Source organism: Sus scrofa, chromosome 8 (assembly GCF_000003025.6).
Source record: "Sus scrofa isolate TJ Tabasco breed Duroc chromosome 8, Sscrofa11.1, whole genome shotgun sequence".
Classification (NCBI taxonomy): Eukaryota; Metazoa; Chordata; class Mammalia; order Artiodactyla; family Suidae; genus Sus; species Sus scrofa.
In genome coordinates, this window is record NC_010450.4 from 131,862,650 (window position 1) to 131,882,720 (window position 20,071).

Here is a 20,071-nt window from a genome sequence, read left to right on the forward strand (position 1 = left end):
CGAACCCGCAACCCCATGGTTCCTCATCAGATTCGTTAACCACTGAGCCATGAGGGGAACTCCCAATTTTAATTTTTAATACAGCCAAGCATCAATAGATAGAACACACATACACAAAAGTCTTTGGGGTCCTCAGTAATTTGAGGGTGCAAAATTACTCCAGCGTTATTTGGCGATATTTCCACAATCTCCCTCATCGCTCTGCAATCATCATGGCTTCTCTTATACTAAAGGTAACATGATATTATAGCTGTTCCCATGTAACCTCTCAACACCTAGATCAGCTTTGGTACCCTGTCAAAAGCACCTGTGGCAGGAGTTCCTGCTGTGGCACAGTGGGTTAAGAACCCAACTGCAGTGGCTAGGGTTTCTGCTGAGGTACAGGTTCAATCCCTGGCTGGCACAGTGGCTTCAAGGATCCAGAGTTGCCACAGCTGAGGCTCAGATTCCAACCCTAGCCTGGGAAGTTCCATATGCCATGGGAGCAGCCATGAAAATTAAAAAAAAAAGCGCTTGTGGCCTGTGTTAAAAACACAGACTCCAGAACTAGTGAACCAGAATCCTTATGGGGTGAGGTCTCAGGTATACGCATTTCAACAAATTGTCCAGCAAATTCTTGTCTGCTTATATGTGTGAACCACTTACCTAGACCATGCTTATTTATTTACTTACTTACTTTTGCTTTTTAGGTCCAAAACCTGGGCATAGGGAGGTTCCCAGGCTAGGGGTTGAATCGGACCTACAGCTGCCAGCCTACACCACAGCCACAGCAACTCGGGATCTGAGCCTCATCTTCGACCTACAGCACAGCTCACGGCAACACCGGATCCTCAGCTCACTGAGCAAGGCCGGGGATTGAACCTCCAACCTTACGGTTCCTAGTCAGCTTCGTTTGCGCTGCGCCATGACAGGAACTCCTAGACCATGCATCCTGACATAGTGTCTGTGAAGATGTGACCCCTGGCCTCGCTCGGTGGGTTAAGGATCAGGAGCTGCCATGAGCTGTGATGTAGGTCGCAGATGCAGCAGTTCCTGGGCCAGGGATCTAACTTGCACCACAGCTGCTATGGCTGCGATGTAGGCCAGCGGCTGTGGCTCCAATTTGACCCCTAGCCTAGAAACCTCCATGTGCCGCAGGTGTGGCCCTAGAAAAGACAAAAAAAAAAAGTTTATATTTTTTTTAAACAATTTTTTTTTTAATGGCCACACCCTCAGCATAGGGAAGTTCCCAGCCCAAGATCTGACTCCAAGCCATAGCTCTAGCAACACTGGATCCTTTAACCCCGGCGCAGGGCTGGGCATGGAACACCTGCCTCTGCAGCAACCTAGGCCGATGCAGTCTGATTCTTAACCCATTGTGCTATAGTGGGAACTCCAATTTTTTTTTATATTTAGGGCTGCACCCGAGTTATATGGAAGTTCCCAGGCTTGGGGTCGAATCAAAGCTGCACCTGCACACCTCTGCCACAGCAGATCCGAATTTGACCTACAACGAAGCTCGCAGAAATGCCAGATCCTTAATCCATTGAGCAAGGCCACAACAGGAACTCCCAACGAAATTTTAATTTAAGAAATAGAGGACAAAATCTTTCTAACATACCTTAAGTCAAAAAAAAAAAAATTTAACAAGTTCCCTTAATCAGAACTGTTAAATAATCATTCAATGTGTGCATTTACTCCACAATAGTCATTCAATGATTCTGATTTTCTACACACACTTTTTTTTTTTTTTTGCCTCCCCCCGCATGGCATGCAGAAGTTCCTGGGCCAGGGATCTAATCTGCACCACAGCAGCAACCATGACAGATCCTCAACCCACTGCACCATAAAAGAATTCCCAATTCTACCCTTTAACGGCGTTTTTGGTCTTAAAGTTACATAGGTTAAGTGTAAGAATTTTCACTTCATTTCAACGCGACATTGGTTAAGGAGGACACTGCAGAGATCACTTTGCCAAAAGAGGGGGGCTCAAGGTGCCAGGGGATGGCCTCGAACAAATCAGATACGAGAACAAAGGAGGAGAAAGAGGATGAGCATCACCACCCTGGGTGGGCAGAGATACCAGGGCGAACCGGAAAATAAGCAGCGCTGGAAACAACTGCCTCCCCCCTCGGCTGTGACCGCAACACAAAGCAGCGCCCACCTTGCTGGTTCTGAGAAAGTCCCCTTCTTCCCCAGATTTACTCCGTACTTTTCCGGTCCTCTACCATGATCTTCGAAGTGGGGGTGCATGGATGTCCTCAAGAGGGATGCCGTCAAAGGTTCGCAGAATTGATTTCCAGGTCCTTCATTCCCAAAGGCCCTTCGCTTCTTTCCCGAATCCAGAGCGCAGGCTTTCCTCCTACCTCCTCCCACGTGCCCCTTGCCCTTCCCTACAGGAAGGAGAAAAGCAGGCCCCTCATCCATCCCAAATCAATCTTGCAAATGTAATTCGCTCCAGGGTGCAAATACCTCTGAGGTCCCAAAGGAACGGTTCTAGGTTCTGGTTCTAGGTTCTGCGTAGGACAGTCCCTGAGCGCCAATCAAGCATCGCTCCTGGGTGCCTGTTACAGACATCCAGCCAACCCGCCCGGAGCAAGACCCTGCCTCACCAATCCGGCTGTGTTAGGATTAGGAAACGGAGTTGGAAACTTTCTCTGCTGTGACTGAGCTTTGAGGAGACAGCCTTGGGGTTGTTCACCCCACGCAACGAGCAACAATCTTTAAGACTATACTGCCTGACGTCATCTCTTCCTTCACCCAAGGTCTTTTTCTCATATCTTCTCTTTGTCATCAATAAAACATCCTTCCTCCCCCTCCCAATACCCCTGCCCAACCAGACCAGAGACTTCTTCTCGGCCTATTGACAAATTCAAGTTTGCCCAACAGGTGAACGAGCAGGATGCTATGGGACCTTCCCAGGACAGACTCTTCCCCCGAAGCCTCTGCTTTAGCTCCTCTCTGGAGTACCTAGATAATAGTATCTGACGCATATTTCCTAAGATGTTTTGCAGCTGCTAAAACCCTCCACCAAATGGAAGAAATTAACTACTTGATGACCAGACCCTAGGGGCTCCTGAAGATAGTGCGAACCCCCGTGACACTGGCCTGTTACCTCGCCATCAACCAGAGACCTTCGCATCAACCAGAGACCTGCGCACGAGCTGATCACACGCCCTGGGACGCCCCTCCCTCACCTGCCCTTTAAAAAGGCTTTGCTGAAACCCTTCAGGGAGTTTCCGGGTTTTTTGAGCAGGAGCCACCCATTCTCCCAGCTCTGCCCTTTGATAAACCTTTCTCTCCTCTAAACTCCAACTTTGTTTGGCCTCACCCTGAGGGGGGGGTCACACCACAAGAATTCGGTAACAAACACACTTCTTTTTTAAATAGTCCTTTTTATTTATTTTTGGCCACACTCAGAGGCATAGGGAAGTTCCTAGGCCAGGGATAGAATCTGAGCCACAGCTGCTCCTACACCACAGCACTGGGCCTGGGATCAAACCCGCACCTCAGAGGCCACCTGAGCTGCTGCAGAGACAGTGCCAGATCCTTAAGCGGCTGGACATCACAGCAGGAACTTCTGGAATGATTTTAGATGTACAGAAAAGTTGCAAAGAATTCTCACATACCTCCCTAGCCAGTCTCCCCATGTTCACACCTTAGAGTACTACTTGTCATTTGTCAAAACCGGGACACATTAGAATATTACCATGAACTGGAGTTCCTGTCGTGGCTCAGTAGTTAACGAATCCGACTAGGAACCATGAGGTTGCGGGTTCGGTCCCTGGCCTCACTCAGTGGGTTAAGGATCCGGCGTTGCCGTGAGCTGTGGTGTAGGCTGAAGATGCAGCTCGGATCTGGCGTTGCTGTGGCTCTGGTGTAGGCCCATGCCTACAGATCCAATTCGACCCCTAGCCTGGGAACCTCCATATGTCGTGGGTGCGGCCCTAAAAAGACAAAAAAAAAAAAAAAAAAAAAAAAGAATATTACCAAGAACTAGACTCTAGACTTATCTTAATTTCCATGAATGTTCTCTTTCTGCTCCAATCCAGAGTATCACACATGACATTGTGTGACAGTTTCTCAGTCTTTCCTGGTTTTTTATAATCTTGACAGTTTTGAGGACTTCTGGCCAATATCCCCCCATCCGGGTTTGTCTAATGTTTTTCCCTTCAAGGCAAGGAAGGAATTAATATTCCACCTCCTGGGGGGTGGTAGTATCTATAACAGAGCATCTGGAATCCTTCTGTAAGAAATTCTCCATTGCTTCTCCATTCATTAATGTATTTGATCATTTATTTATATCAGCATGGCAAACATTCACAGCTATTTATCTTTTGGGCTATAATCCAATACCATTCGATTTCTTTCACTGCTCAAATTGCTCCAGCCCTGGACACCGGGGGCTCTTCCCTGTTACCTTCTCGTCCCTTTTTTTTTCCCCCCTTTGTCTTTTGAGCACTTCCTTACTTTCTGGTACTAGAAGATGTTCTGGGCTCACCTCCTATTTTCTTTTTTTTATTTTTTTTATTTTCCCACTGTACAGCAAGGGGGTCAGGTTATCCTTACATGTATACATTACAATTACAGTTTTTCCCCCTCACCTCCTATTTCCTTTACCCCAGTTCTAGAATCAGCCATTTCTCCCACTTTTCACTCTTATCTCTCCTAAAACTACTGCCCACCCTCCTGCTATCACAGCTAAGCTTCCTAAACCAAGAACGATCTGCTCCTTGGAAGCTCTCTCCTCTATGGGCTTCCAAGATACCTCTCATTTTGGGGGTGACTCGCTGTGTTTTCTACTTCTTCCTGCTCCCACATTCAGCATCCAATATGAGATGCTAGAAAATGTCCCTTATCTCTCAGTCTACGAGGTGCTGCCTTGGACAACAGCATGGGTGACCCTCCAAAAGTATAACTCCACCCCAAACCTCTCCCTACAGCTCCAAGTCCATTCTTTCTAGCTGCCCAGAAACACTTTCTTGGGTATTAAAAAGGTACTTAGGAGGCTGCCCCCGTGGATCATTCACTTAGTGAAAAGTGTCACCCTAGAGATGCCAAGAGGCATGCATCATTCAACCTAAGCTGCTCCTTCTGTCCACAAAGGGCAGTTTTGCTCCAGAGGGAGGGGACTATGTCACCTTCCCCAAAGAAAGGATGCCGTGGGGGTGGGGGCAGAGGTTAGCTGGTTCCGTTCTTGGGAATAAAGGCAGAATTCAGAGAGCACTTCCAATTAGCAGATCAGGAGGGATGTGGTAACAAAACTAAAAAAATTCATTATCTTTATAATGTGTTTTAACTGTAATGATTGGCAATTAACTTTTCGTTTTTTGGGTTTTTTTTTTTTTTTTTGGCCATGCCCATAGCATGGGGAAGTCCTTAAGCCAGGGACTGACCCTCCCTACAGCAGCGGGCCAAGCCACTGCAGTGACAATGCTGGATCCTTAACCCACTGCACCACAAGGGAACTCCAGTATAAGGTTTAAAAAAAAAAAAAAAAAAAAGTTGCTATTACAGTGTATTTGTTATGAACACACTTCATCAAAATTGAAGTAAATATGTGGAAGGGTTTTTTTGCTTTTTTTTTTTTTTGCTCTTTAGGCCACAGGTGCAGCATATGGAAGGTCCCAGGCTAGGGGTCAAATCAAAGCTACAGCTTCCAGCCTACACCACAGCCACAGCCACATCGGCTCCTTGACCCTCTGAGCAAGTTCAGGGATCAGACATGCATCCTCACGGACCCTAGTCAGATCCGTTTCCTCTGGACCACAAGGGCAACTCCCTGAAGTGGATATGCGTGTGGAAGAGAGGACTGGGCCTCTGCACCAAAATGCCAGTCATAGACGTTCCTAGATGGAAGGATCAAAGGACCTGTTCTGGGCATCTGAAAACGTTCCAAGTATTACAAAATGAGCACTGACCCGCCATTTACAATGTTTACAATTGTCATGATGCATAATTATTGCAGCAAGTAAACCAGGACCAAATCTTACCTCCAGAAAGGAGACGAAGATCACCTAATCGTGTCCCCTGCAAGAATGCCTTCTCTGCCTACACTGGCCTCTTTGCATATCTCCAGGGACATCTGTTGTAACCACAAGGTAGCTCCTTCCACGGCTGGCCGGGGATAGTGCTAGAACGTCCAAGCTCCACAGGGCGAACGCTGGGCTCCCTGCAGCCATTATCCATGGGTTCTCCTTCTGCCCTTTCAATTCTAATGCAGCTGTCCAGCTGTCCTGTGCTTCTTGTTGGATGGCGTTATATTATTCTCTTTCCCTATGTCTATGCACGTTTTTATTTTTAAATGCATCTATTAGACGCAGATGATTGTGTTGGGTCTGCTGGATCTCTCCGCCTTGTAACTGAGACATTTAGTCATTTATTTTAATTATTGATGTGGTGGGGTTTAAGTCCTATCAGCTAGCTAGTGGTCTTCCCTTTGTTTCGGTGGGTTCCCCCTTTGCTCCAGTCCTGCATTCTTTTGCAAACTTCCAGGTCCCACCCAAACCTACAGAAGCAGAAGCGCTGTGGGTGTGGTCCAGCTGTGGGTGTGGTCCAGCTGTGGGTGTGGTCCAACAGAGGTTCAACAAGCCCTCCAGGTGATTCTGTTTTACACACCAAAGTTTAGAAACCACGGCTCCAGGGCCAACCGGCTCCAGGGCCAACCGTATGCTTCCTTCTTCTGAACTTAGCGAATTGTATTTAGAGTCAATATTTTTGCACTAATTCGCTGACTCTCCTCCCATCATCCAAATCCTCTTGGAAATTCAAAATAACCCTAAAATCTTTCATTCTTTCTAGAACACCTAACATTAGTGCAGGTTCTTCTTTATCCATCATCATGCTGTTTCCATAGCTTAAGAGGAATTATCTCCCTTGCCAAGTCTCTTCCCTCACTCAGCCTTCAATTCCACTGTCAGAAGACAGAATATGTCATTCCTAAAACAACTTCAAATGTTAGTCTCTTACCAAGAAGGAGGAAGGGCAGGGAAGAGGGAGGGGAGGGGAAGAGACGGAAGGGGAAGGGAAGGAAAGGAAATGTGTATTACTTGCCTCCAGGCTGAATGTTAAACTTCCTACAGGGGCATCCTCCCATTTGGGCCCCAGTGCAGCAGCTTTCTCATCCACCAACCTCTCTCCACCCCATCCCCACACACGCCCCCCGAGCAGACACTTCGCCAGTGCACAGAGTATTTCCTCTGGGTTGGAAGGTCCCTTCCCCTCTTCTGCGGGAGATTCTCTACCACTGCTCAAATCCCAACCTAGGCAGCTCCTCTCAGAAGCCTCCTGTGGCACCTGCACAGTTTTTACCTACCGCAAACTCTTAGACCTCACTGCCTAGCCAGTTACGAGGCTGGATGGGACAGCCGAGCGGGCCTAGCTCCCAGGACGTCTGTTGTCAGCCCAAGGCAGCTCCGTCCATGGCCGGCCAGTGCTTGTTAAAGGGAAAGGCAGCCAGAAGACAAAGCAGCTAATAGATAACTGCTGACACAGAAAACTGTGAAGAATATGCTGGAATGGCGTTGGCAGCATTGCCTCCTACATGTGAACGAGGGGGAGACCGGCCCCTAAACCAGCATCATGAGTCTCTCATCACGTAATCACTCAACTCTGACCTGAGTCTACAAATGAAGCAAGTGGAGACCAGGGAACTATTTTCAACGTTTTCAAAACGTCAAAGGAAATCACACATTTGCTCATGGAGAGTGTGAAGGACTCTGCTTTGGGCTTTTCTGGAGCTTCTGCCAACGCCAGGTAGCTCAAGCTGATCAGGAAGTCTAAGTGGTTTGACTGATTTCAAAACAGGAAAACAAACTGTTTGTATGGCAGAAGGACTCTTTCGAAGCATGAGAAAACAGGTAACAGCGATATTAAAAACACACACAGAGGACATCATTTTGAAGACAGGTACTTCCCCCTGGGACGTAAACAAATGAAAACAATTCAGATCCTTCAGCCTGAGCAGTTTACCACCTACAGGGGAGACGAGACTCACTCGGGGAGATTTATAAATTCCTGACACTCAGGCCACACCCTAGGCCAATTCATCTCTGGAGGTGGAACCAAGTATTTTTTATGGTTTTTTTTTGTGTGTGTGTGTGTGTGTGTGTGTGTGTGTGTCTTTTTGCTATTTCTTTGGGCCGCTCCCGCCGCATATGGAGGTTCCCAGGCTAGGGGTCAAATCGGAGCTGTAGCCACTGGCCTACACCACAGCCACAGCAACACAGGATCCGAGCCACGTCTGCAACCTACACCACAGCTCACGGCAACGCCGGATCGTTAACCCACTGAGCAAGGGCAGGGACCGAACCCGCAACCTCATGGTTCCTAGTCGGATTCGTTAACCACTGCGCCACGAAGGGAACTCCCCAAGTATTTTTTAAATGTCCTCAGGTGGTTTCATGTACAGCCAAGTTGAGAACCTCTGCTCTTCCAAGTGAGGGCCCCAGAGTTGCAGCAGCCATCCTGCATGGGATGCTTATTTGAAATGCAAAATCTTAGGTGCTGGAGTTCCCGTCGTGGCGCAGTGGTTAACGAATCCGACTAGGAACCATGAGGTTGCGGGTTCGATCCCTGCCCTGGCTCAGCGGGTTAACGATCCGGCGTTGCCGTGAGCTGTGGTGTAGGTTGCAGACGTGGCTCGGATCCCACGTAGTTGTGGCTCTGGCGAAGGCCGGTGGCTACAGCTCCAATTCGACCCCTAGCCTGGGAACCTCCATGTGCCACAGGAGCGGCCCAAGAAATGGCAAAAAAGACCCCAAAAAAAAGAAATCTTAGTTTCCATTCTATATCTACTAAGTCAGAATCTGCATTTTAACAAAACTCCTAGGTGATCCATATGTGCCTTCAAGTCTGAGAAATATTGCCTCATGAAACATAGAATGTTTAAGAATTGCTTAACCTGGCATTATCTACAATCACCAAGATCAACAGATGAATGGATAAGATGTAGTGTGTGTGTGTGTGTGTGTGTGTGTGCACGTGTGCGCATACGGGCGCGCGCGCGCACACACACACACACACACACACACACACACACACACACAATGGAATATTACTCAGCCATGAAAAGAATGAAATTTTGCCATTTGCAGAAACATGGATGGACTTTGGGGGTCATTATTTTAAGTGAAGTCAGTCAGATAGAGAAAAGAGATACTGTATGATATCACTTACATGTGGAATCTAAAAAATACAACAAATTAGTAAGTATAACAAAAAACAGACCCACAGATATAGAGAACAAACTAGTGGTTATCAGTGGGGAGAAGGAAGGGAGGAAGGGCAATACAGGAGTAGGGGATTAAAAGGTAAAAAATATTATAAAATAAGCTACAAGGGGAGTTCCCTTGTGTCACAGTGGGTCAAGGACCCAGCATTGCCACTGCAGCAGCGTGGGTCACTACAGTGGCACAGGTTCAATCTCTGGTCCAGGGGAGTTCCCGTCATGGCCCAGTGGTTAACAAATCCGACTAGGAACCATGAGGTTGCGGGTTTGATCCCTGCCCTTGCTCAGTGGGTTAAGGATCCGGCGTTGCAGTGAGCTGTGGTGTAGGTCGCAGACGCGGCTCGGATCCTGTGTTCCTGTGGCTCTGGCATAGACCAGTGGCTACAGCTCCAATTCGATTCCTAGCCTGGGAACCTCCATATGCCGCAGGAAGCAGCCCTAGAAAAGGAAAAAAAAAATCTCTGGTCCAGGAACATCCATATGCTGCAGGCGTGGCCCAAACTAACTAATTCATTAGCCACAAGGATATATTGTAAAACAGAGGGAATAGAGCAAATATTTTATAATAACTATAAATTCAAAGGCTACTTGAGTATAACCTTTAAAAATTGTGAATCATTTTATTATATACCTGTAACATGTAATATTGTATATCAACTATACTTAAAAATATTTAATATTCACTTAAACTATTATTTTATTAAAGTATTTATTAAGGTATAAAATTTCCCTTAAAGTAATTGTTACAATTAGAGTTGTAAATAAAATAATAAATATATGGAAAACTCAACAACAACAAAAAGAACGGCTTATTCTCTCAAAGACAAGTGACTGCTATTCAGTCTAAAACCTTCATCTCTATAGACAATGCTTTGGGGCTGTTGTTGGAGGCTTTTCTATCCCTTCAAACTACCCTCAAATTTTCCTGATTATATATATGAGAAAAGGGAAAGATTTAAGAGCTGGAAGAAAGAGAATATCTCCTAGTCTTTCTTCGCAGGGCTGTTTTTTCCTTTTGTGAGGGGAAAAAAAAAAATTATATACACAGACAAGCCACAATGATCAGTAAATTGCAGCCTATAAGTTACACTAAGATCCAATCTCCCCAAACATAAAAGAGTTACGTCAACTACTGACATTGTGATACCCAGGTCTGTCCCAAAAGTATTGTTTTTTATTCTTAGCAAATGTTTAAATCCAAACAATTCAAAATCTAATTTGGGGTGCCAATTTTACTTTCCATACGAGGACTGGAAGGAGTTTTACTTGAAGTCTATTTGTCATGAGCTCTGTCTCCTACTAGGTCATGTGCAAAGCAGGGAAACTAAAATGAAATCAGATCATTCACTAAGCATATATCATGTCCGAAGTCCGGTGCAGTCATATAAAAGAAAGTTTTTTGTTTGTTTTTTTAAACCCTTGTCTTCTAAGCACTTACTATAACTAAGAAAGGGCTGCTCCATTTTCCAATGTCCAGAAAACACAGCTGACCCTTGAACAACTGGGGGGTTAGAGGTACCAACCCTCTTTGCAGAAATAGCACCTCCCACTCACAGCCCGCCCTCCATACCCGAGGTTCCTCGGTATTTGCGGTTCTGCACCCGCAGATTCAGCAGACCTGGGATGGTGCAGTGCTGTAGTACATATTTACCATAAATAATCCGGAAATAAGTGGGCCTGAGCCATCCAAACCCCAGTTGTTCAAGGAGCAACTGTATCACCAATGTAAAAAATAAAAATTGATTAATTAAACCATCTCCTAATCAGGGGGTGATGAGTTATTGAGCTAATTAGCTTTGGTTTGGCTTGGGGTTTTTTTAGGGCAGCACCTGCGGCATATGGAGGTTCCCAGGCTAGGGGTCGAATCAGAGCTGTAGCTGCCGGTGGTCTACACCACAGCCACAGCAACGTAGGATCCTTAAGCCACTGAGTGGGGCCAGCGATTGAACCCGCATCCTCAGGGATACTAGTCAAGTTCTTAACCTACTGAGCCACAAGAGACTCCTAAATGGTTCACTTTAAGCATTACGTTTAAGGATTCATTTAAGAGAACGACAGCAGTTTTAGTTTCCAGTATTGCCTGCGTTCTCAGAAAGGCGGGACTGAGGCAAGAATCCTCACATCTGGGAAGCTGGGAGGGGCCTGAACACCTCAAAGCCGCTGGCCTTGTACCTTAAAATGCTTAACAACTGGCCCTGCACGTCCACTTGGAAATTCACAGGAAGATGACTTTCCCCAGATGTGGTACTACTCCCTCGGTACGAATATTTGAGACATTTAGTAAGAGTCTTAGATATCACAGCCAGGCTGCAATGGAAAGCAAAGTCCTGGGAATAATTCTGTTGGTGACCTGAACTGCCAGTGCCACAACACGTCTCACTCTGTTCTAAGTGCTTTGCTGGTGATAAGTTAATTTCCACCACACGCTGTTAAGCCAAGTGCAGTATCACCATCCTGCTTTACAGACAAGGAAAGTGAACCTCAGCAAGTCGGGTGAGAGTCTCGAAGTCACGCAGCTGTAAGAGGTGGGACTGAGTTAGGACCCTAACTCTCAATCACTAGGCCAGGCAGCCTGTCCAGAGAAGCTACCATTACGCTCTTGAGGAAACAGCCATAGGATTATTTTTACAGTCTTTTAGAAAATCACTTTTCCTGCTAACACAACACTCCCAAATTTTGATTTTATGTTTTAAATTTTTTTAATTTTTGGCTGTGGTGTACAGTGGCCTGATGTGGGACCTCAGCTCCCAGACCAGGAATCGAACCCGGGTCACAGCAGTGAAAGCACCTCGTCCTAACCACTAGACCACCAAGGGAACTCCATAACACTCCCAAATCTGATGTGAGTTTTGAGCTAAGGTAAATGATTTATTATCATAGCAAGTTGGATTGGTTTTCTTTAGGAGTGTTTGAGGTTGAAATCCAATACCTGGGGCCAGAGCGTCTACCCTTTTCTCTTTTCTTTTAGGGCCATACCTACAGCATATGGAAGTTCCTGGGCTAGGAGTCAAATCAGCAACCTACACGGCAGCTTGCTGTTACGCCAGATCCTTAACCTATTGAGCGGGGCCAGGGATCGAACCCGCATCCTCATGGACCTTATGTCAAGTTCTTAACCTGCTGAGCCACAATGGGAACTCCTACCATTTTTCAGTGACTAAAGATACAGGTATAAAAAAAAGCAATGTGAAGTAAACACGGAACTCCAGTCCTGTCTTTTCACCCGATATCTCAGGTACCGTGAACACAAATGCCTGCCACCTTGCGATTCACAAGTCACACTGAGGATGCAGTTCTCATCCTTCAGAAAAGATGGCAGGACAAAGTCTGCAGAGCTGCAGGCAATGTTATTGAGTCTAGGGGGCAACAGTGACACAATTACTGAGGATGGTGTCGTCTGCAACAATCCTTTTAAGAATAGAAAGTGATTTTAGCACAAGAACTACCCTGGCTGGAGTTTCCATCATGGCGCAGGGGAAACAAATTCGACTAGGAACCATGAGGATGCAGGTTTGATCCCTGGCCTCGCTCAGTGGGTGAAGGATCCACCGCTGCCATGAGCTGTGGTGTAGGTTGCAGACGTGGCTCGGATCCTGCATAGCTGTGGCTGTGGCTGTGGCCTGCAGCTACAGCTCGGATTCGACCCCTAGCCTGGGAACTCCCATATGCCCTGGGTGTGGCCCTAAAAGAAAAAAGAAGAAGAAGAAGAAAAAAAAAGAACTGCCTTGGCTGCACTAATTTCAGCTAACAGCATTGCTCTGTCCTCCCTCCCTGCAGTAAATGTCGAGTTACAAGGGGCCACGTATGTAGGATGTCAATTTGTGACACCCTCGAATAAGTGGATCATAGGTGAGAGCCCACAATAAAATAATAAGCCAAAAAACATTTTCTGCTCAAACAATTCTCCTAACACTCACATACCTTTATTCTCAGAGCTCGATCGAGTCTGTGGGAAATACCATCTTCGTAGAGCCTCTTACTCCCCGCGTGCAATACTTAAGCCCCCGTTTTCCAACACACTTTGATGACGTCTATGGCACGTTCCCAAGACATCTCCGGCGAAGCCCCTCCTTACCCTCTCTGCCCTCACCGCTGGCGGCTAGCAGTGCTGCTCAGGGCTGGCACCCTCTCTGTGGTCAGTCTCGAACGGCTCTAGGGGAGCCTGGGGTTTCAAGAAATGGTAGCATCCACAAGCTCTGGTCTACAGCGCTCTGGAGATGGATCCTGTGGGTTTGTGTGTTCTTCAGACTTCTCAGGTGTCCACAGTTAACCACAGCTCTCTGGATATTACCAAAGCAGGGGTGCACTGCCTCCCCGCCCCAAAGGGGTCCTGCTGTCTTCTCCAACTTATGCAGTCTTAGCACAGGGAACTACATCCAATCTCTTGGGCTAGAACATGATGGAAGATAATATGCGAAAAAGAGTGTGTGTGTGTGTGTGTGTGTGTGTGTATGAGACTGGGTCACTTTGCTGTACAGCAGAAATTGACAAAACATTATAAATCAACTGTACCTTAATAAAAAATTGTTTTAATAAAAAAATTAAGGGACTTCCCGTTGCGACTCAGCAGTTAACAAATCTGACTAGCATCCATGAGGACACAGGTTCGATCCCTGGCCTCATTCGGTGGGTTAATAATCTGGCATTGCTGTGGCTGTGGTGTAGGCCAGCAGGTACAGCTCCGATGCGACCCCTAGCCTGGGAACCTCCATACGCCGTGGGTGTGGCCCTAAAAAGCAAAACAAAACAAAACATTTTTTAAAAAGAGAAGTGGTAAATCATTTCTGCTCTGCCCTGGTTATTGCCTCTGATTCCCATGCGGGTAGGAGTTACCCCCTCTTGAGGAGAGAGGGCTTCCACAGAGGGGGCTGGCTCTCAGCCAAGCCCGACGCAGTCTGGTCCATAAATTGTTGTCCAGCCCTTGGCAGACCCCTGACTCGAGGTGCAGAACTGTTGTGTTCAGACTCAGCTGGGGCGGAGGCAAATGAGCAGAAGAAAAGCACAGAGCAGCTTCCCAGGGTCCATTCGATCATTTGGCACAAACCCTGGAGTTTCTGCCTCCGAGGTGCACTGATAACAAGTAAGAAATTCAAGGTCCGGCGTTTCCCAGGTTTAAAGAGACTTTAAGATGAAGATTTAAAAAAAGAAAACAAAACAAAAAACCACAACCACGATACCACTATCCTATCTAAAACCTTCTCCTTGGATACTGAGATTTATAAAATTTTCCTTTAATAGTTGCAAATATCCAGTTAGTCTTCAAGTTTAACTGGTGTGCCCAGACCCAAACAGGAGCCTTTCATCACAGGGTTGGTGTGACGCTTTGGTCTTTTAATAACTATATATTTTTTTCCTGAAGATTTGTTGGCAGAAAAAGATGATTTTCTGTCCAAGTCTCACATTATGGATTTTGCTAATAGTAAGCAGGAAGTGTCTGGTAACCTGTTTCTCAGTCCGGTGTGTATTTCTTTTTTTTTGGGGGGGGGAGGGGTCTTCTTTTAGGGTTGCACCCGTGCCATATGGAGGTTCCTAGGCGAGGGGTCGAATCAGAGCTGTAGCCGCCTGTCTACACCACAGCCACAGCAATTTCTTGCTGCACATATATGTCCACAGTCAGCTCTTTCTTCTGTAACTTCATTTATGCTCTATTGGAATTTCACTTCCAGCCTCGTCCCTTTCTGTTTCTTTCCCGCACTTTCGTCTTTGTTGGCCGATTCTCTTTCGATTATCTGTTTTTGTGCAATGTCACATGAGCTTGTCACCGGGAGACAAGGAGGCAACACAGTGACACACTTTGCTATCTCTGCATGACCTAAATGAGCAAGTCGGTGGCGGAGCTCCAAACGGCCTTAAAAGAACTGATACGATTGGTCACTGATCATGATGCCATCTGTTATTTATATAGTGATTTGTGGAGCAATGAGCTAGCAGCAAAGTTTGTACTTTATGAAGTTGCTGTGCTAACTGAAATTTGAACCACGGTCTTGAAGGACTGGTGTTATTTAAACCACGATAACTGAAGTTTGCCTGTATTGGAACTGTGCAAAGTAAGGATTTAGGCTATTCCCGTCGGTAAACATAAACCACCAATTTGAGAAACTGCTAAATTCATATTTCATCGATGCTTTCAATTTTTAAGAGATTTCCCCAGCCCCAACTCTGATTTAATTTTCTTTTATAAGTATGTATAATACTTAGTTGCTCCAAAGTGAGTCACAAAGCAAGGTACCTTCAGGACAGTCTGGCTCCTATTTTTGTCCCTTTATCAGTTTGGGGTATATCCTTCTTTAGGGTTTTTTGTTTGTTTTTGTTTTTGTTTTGGTGCACCTGTGGCTTATGGAAGTTCCTGGGTCAGGAATCCAAGCCTCAGCTGCAACCCTTCCAGACCCCTAACCCACTGCACCACAGCAGGAACTCCTATCCTTCTATAATTCTTTAAGATAAGGAAATACATATATATTTTCGTATTCTTCCCCTTTACTAAGTAAAAGGCAGCAAAAGTACACACACTCTTCTGCATCTTACTTTTTAAATTATCTTAAAGATCACACAGCAGTAGAAAAGAGAGACCCCATTCCTTTTTATAGTTGTATAGCGCTCTGCTGTTCTGCAGGACCAAAATTCCTCAAACCAACTCCTTGTTGACATCTGGATTACTTCCAGTCTCTCGCTATCACATAGAGTCTGTAATGAATAAACCTGCAGATATCTTTTCCTTATTTTGGCCAGTGTATCTTGAGGATAAATTCCTAGATGCGAGCCGGCTATAGATCAGAGGGAAACTGCAAACATAACCTTGCTACCTGCTGCCAAATGCGCCTCCCAAGACTGTTGCAGTCTGCATCCCCAGCAGCTGTGGGCAAGAGCACAGTACTTTCCCCCCACGGTCTTATCAACCAAACATGTTGTCAACCTTTCGCTTTTCCCCATCCTGACAGACCAGATACGAGGGCGCAGCGGAGTTTTCATTTGCCTCTCTCTTAGCACGCATGACTGAGCATCTTTTCATACGAAAGGGACATTTTGAAAATGCAACCGCTTTGACAGGTTGGATATTTTAGAATAAGGGTTTTCAAATAAACTGCTCGCAAAGATAAAAGAGAACTGTTAAATACACTCCTTAAAATCTGAGTAATTTAAATACACACCCCCTCCCCCCCACATACATATAGGCTTTATGCCTATCAGTTCACCTAATCAGCATACATTTGACGGGTTTGGTGCAGCAGACCTGCCCCTGGTGCGAACAGAGGCGGGCAGACGATATGGGAAGGCCATGGATCACGTGTTCAGGGGACACCAAGTAGCCTTCACATGTTGGAGCTGAGAGCATCTGAGGCTTTTTTTTTTTTTTTGGCTTTTTAGGGCCACACCCGTGGCATATGGAGGTTCCCAGGCTAGGGGTCCAGTTTGGAGCTACAGCTGCCAGCCTACACCACAGGCACAGCCACGTGGGATCTTAAACCCACTGAGCAAGGCCAAGAGGCAACTTTCAATAAGCAGGAGTTCACTGGACCAAACAAGAGCGTTTTCTAGCTTTAGATGTGGCCTAAGCAAAGAGTAATGAGTGATCAGAGCAGAACAAGCCTACCTTTTCTTTAAAAAAAAAAAAAAAAAAAAGTGGTAGAATACACTAGGTACCAGAGAATTACTATGAGAAAAGCAAAGACAAAACTACTGCAATTACGAAAATACAAGCAAAAACCTAAAACTACTGCAATAAAAACCTGTAGCTAGGTACCTTTAATCTACCGGACTGATTAAGGAGAGAGTCCAAGAAAAAACAGTCTAAGAACAAAGAGTCCAAGAAGGTATTTTGTCCAAGGATAAGGATCTATCCCCTACCCCATGTGGGTGGAACCCTTTCTACCTAGGATTAAAATCTGAGAAACAAGCAACCTTACTAAGAAACTTTACCGTGAGCCATTTACTCGACGGAATCAGTCATGCTATAAACACAAAATGCAACAACAAGAAATAAGCTACCGCCACCAAGGAGACAGCCTTCAAAAATAATTCTAAGATTCTTTGATCAAAGTAATTGCCCTTCTAAACAAAAACCCCAACACAATTAAGCCGCTTCATAGCTTACTTCTCATCAAACCTATCAGCAACCATTTCCCTTTTCCCTCACACCCACGATCAAGACTGTAGGAGTCAACACAACCCAGGGCAGAGTACATGGCTGATTCATGCTTGCACGCCACCCCCCGCCCCCACAGCACCATGGGCAGCAGGCGCTCAATAAATATTTGGTGTATGAAAGAATGAAAACACTCTCGCATGGAAACATGTCCAGACTTCCACCGGAGGGCCTTTCTCCTGAATTATGAGTTAGGGCAACTCCCTGGTAAGCCTTTCAAATAAATGCAGCGCACACTCCCAGAATGCTCTGCGGAAGGCGCGGTGCTTGGCACTGGCCCCCAAAGATGAGAAACCTGTAGCCTTCACTACCCCGAGGGAACGTGGTCTACTGTGAGAAACGCAGGAGATGAAATACAATGGGAAGATGCCACCGCGGAGAGAAAAGGCTGTGGGAACACAGGTGAAGGAACAACGAATCATGCTGGGAATGGGGGGAAAGGGGGCTCAGAGGATCCGCAACGTCAATTCCAGCTCCTTCCTCCCCAACCCTCGCTTTAAAAAGGTACTTGCAAAAGATGCATGACCATTGCTAAGTGAAGTCAGCCATACAATGAGACACCAACATCCAATGCTTTCACTGACACGTGGAATCTGAAAAAAGGACAGACGGAACTTCTTTGCAGAACAGATGCTGACTCACAGACATTGAAAAACTTATGGTCTCCGGAAGAGACAGGTTGGGGGGTGGGGGGATGTGCCTGGGCTGTGGGATGGAAATCCTGTGAAATCAGATTGTTATGATCATTATACAACTAGATGTGATAAATTCATTTGAGTAATAAAAAAAAAAAAAAAAAAGATGCATGACCATGCCATGCCACTGCACCTAAACCTCCAAGGGTCTACGACAGGTCAACGCTTATCTCCACACCATACAAAGTCCGAGACCACCAGCACCTATAGCTCGTGGGCACGTGCTGTGTGCCAGACAGGTTCCGAGCCTTTAGAAGTATTTAATCCTTAAAAGGACCAGATGTGGTTGCTGCTACCATCATCTCCATTTTATGGATGAAGAAACTGAGTCACAGAATGATTTTCTTTTTAACGCTTGTCCTAGATATTGGACATGGCAGTGCCAGGCACCCAGCTCTGAGCCCTATTCTGGCACCATGGACCCTTGTGTCACCATCCACTTCTCTGCCTCGTGTCCTGCCTCTGGGTTCCTTGCACTAGAAAACTTCAGCAATTGCAAACTACTTGAAATTCTGTGAGGGAGTTCCCGGCGTGGCGCAGTGGTTAACGAATCCGACCAGGAACCATGAGGTTGCGGGTTCGATTCCTGGCCTTGCTCAGTGGGGTAAGGATCCGGTGTTGCCGTGAGCTGTGGTGTAGGTTGCAGACACGGCTCGGATCCCGTGTTGCTGTGGCTGTGGCGTAGGCTGGCAGCTCCAACTCTGATTCGACCCCTAGCCTGGGAACCTCCATATGCTGCGGGAGCGGCTCAAGAAAAGGCAAAAAAGACAACAACAACAACAACAAAAATTCTGTGAACACACCTTGAATGTTTTCAAACCTCTGTGCTTCTGTGTGGAAAGCCCTTCAGCCACCCGTCACCAAACCTTCCCACCAGGTGGCAAAAAAAGCGTGGTGAGCCCCTCCCAGGATCAAAGTACCGGTGGCTGCATTCCTCCATCACTGAGCTCATCGCTGAATCACAACTATTCTTTTGCACTTACACTTCTACACACAGGTCTTCTGTACTTACCCTACGATAATGCTTTACTGTAATGACTGGTTTCAATGTCTTTTTAAGAAATGTCACCTCCTCAGAGAGGCCAATCCTGACTCTCCTTTATTTTACTTAAAATTGATTTTCCAGAGTTCCTGGGTGGCCTTGTGGTTAAGGATTCAGTGTTGTCACGGCTGTGGTGTGGGTTCGATCCCTCCCGTGTTGAGGGCACAGCCAAAGGGGGAAAAAAATGGATTTTCCTACCCACCTGAGTGACTTGCTTTCTCAGACCAAAGGTACCCCTGCCCCAGAGAATTCCTCACGGAGGAATTTTTTTGGCCATACCCACGGCGTGTGGAAGTTCCAGGGGCAGGGATTGAACCCGAGCAGTGACCACAATGGATCCTGCTGTGGCACAAGGGAACTTCTCACAGATCAATTTTTAAAATTGAATTTGTCTCCCCCACTAAAACATAAGCTTTGTGGGGACAGGACCTGTAACTGTTCTATCAGTATATTTTCAACACCTAATGCTAGGACATAGGGTTTATTAATAAATATTTGTACATCTGCCTCCTCACACTATTACTATTACATCCTTGGAAAAAAAAAAACAAAACACTGCCTTTTTTTTTTTTTTTTTTTGGCTGCTCCTGGGGCAGGTGGAAGTTCCCAGGCCAGGGATCAAACCCACGCCATAGCAGCGACCTGAGCCACTGCAGTGACAACACTGGATCCTTAACCCACTGCACCACAAGGGCAATCCAGACAAAACTGTCTTAATGAGTTCTATATCCCCAGCACGCAGCACACCGGAAGCCTTCCATAAACATTTGTTGAACTAAAACCAAAGAAAGGTTAACGTAGGATAAACAGGTCTCCCCAGGAAAACAAAGCCGTGTAGGAAGACCCTTCCAGGTCTGGGACCAAGAAGTGACTTTGGCGGGGGGGAACAGTGAAGAAGTAGGAGCCCAAGAGAAACGCACAGAAAGCACGAAAGCAGTGAGTGCTCGGCAGCCTGCAGACGCCGGCAAGACTCTTCTTTAGGC

General features: G+C 46.3%; 1 protein-coding gene across 4 annotated transcripts in view; it reads right to left on the reverse strand.

Moving 5' to 3' along the window:
- The window catches only part of AFF1 (AF4/FMR2 family member 1), a 195,996-nt gene that overhangs the window by 133,831 nt on the left and 42,094 nt on the right, over positions 1-20,071 (reverse strand). The gene's annotated exons all lie outside the window — the stretch shown is intronic.